We start from the raw sequence: 1,146 nt of genomic DNA on the forward strand, positions 1-1,146 counted from the left end.
ACATCCACCCTTAGGGATCAGCCACATTTAAGTGGCAAATATACTTCACCTATATATATATATATATATATATATATATATATATATATATGCTGGTAGACAGGGAGGTAGATTGCGAGGTAGCAAGGTAGCTACACTGGCAGTTAAACAACTAGTTAGCTAGCTAGATAGAGAGAGTGATTAATTGTCCAATAGTCAAGAGAGAGAGAGAGAGAGAGAGAGAGAAATCTTGTGTAAAGTGACAAACGCGATGTAAGTTAAAGATTTAGTAATAATACTTTCTATTATAGGAACAAGGTCTGAAATTTGGGATAGGAGTATAGTCGACTACATTGACTCAATACTCAACTGGTACTTATTTTATCGGCATCGAAAGGATGAAAGACAAAGTTGAACTCGGCAGATTTTGAACCCAGAACGTACACGGAGGAAATACCGCTAAGCATTCTCTGCCTGGCGTGCTAGCGATTCTGTCAGCTCGCCGCCTCAATAATTAAAGATTTGCTGGAAGAGATTTAATATATGGAATTAGAAAAGCCGATGAGAAATACCTGCGTGTGTATGAGTATGGAGATGTAGAAGTGGAGAAAAATTCGGGAGAGCGAAAAAGACAATTGCATAAAGAAAAGAAAGTGAAAAATTGAATATAAAATTAGTGTTAAACTTGAGCGGATATTTCAGCTTTCAAAAGTCAAATGAAGTAAAAGTGTTCTCGAAAAGTGCGGCTAAACGATGTCAAAGCAATACTTACTTTTGGTGTGATCACACTTGATGTAGCTTGAAGAGGTTTTTGTGTTGTTATCTCCCACGTGGTCTGTAGGTAGAGACGATTACTTTGGCGATCAGCTGACGAATGACTTGAATCATCCTGAGGTCGGCTTTTTATAAGAACAAGCCGCTAGTTGAAGGCAGTCTATGGGCATGCTGGTTTTCAAGCGGGAAACACTGTATGGGCTGGTTCAGATAGAAAGTGAAACATAGAAAGGAAAGAGAAGGATGGGGGGAGAAAAAGAAATAGTGGGAGTGAGAGAGAGAGAGAGAAAGAGAGAGGGAGGGAGAGCGGGAGGGAGAGAGGGAGAGAGTAACGAAGAGTAAAATAAAAAGGACAAATACGGAAATATCCAAAATTGCAGGTGGTGCCTGGTG

The 1,146-nt window shown here is 39.7% G+C and overlaps 1 long non-coding RNA gene across 1 annotated transcript in view; it reads right to left on the reverse strand.

Annotated features, from left to right (window-relative positions):
* The window catches only part of LOC106871639 (uncharacterized), a 10,943-nt gene extending 10,064 nt beyond the window's left edge, over positions 1-879 (reverse strand). Inside the window, exon 1 of the long non-coding RNA XR_016245190.1 lies at positions 752-879. This is a non-coding gene — a long non-coding RNA (uncharacterized LOC106871639). The remainder of the gene's footprint in view (positions 1-751) is intronic.
* Positions 880-1,146: the final 267 nt, after the last annotated feature.

Source organism: Octopus bimaculoides, chromosome 19, assembly GCF_046866305.1.
Source record: "Octopus bimaculoides isolate indiv1 chromosome 19, ASM4686630v1, whole genome shotgun sequence".
Lineage (NCBI taxonomy): Eukaryota > Metazoa > Mollusca > Cephalopoda > Octopoda > Octopodidae > Octopus > Octopus bimaculoides.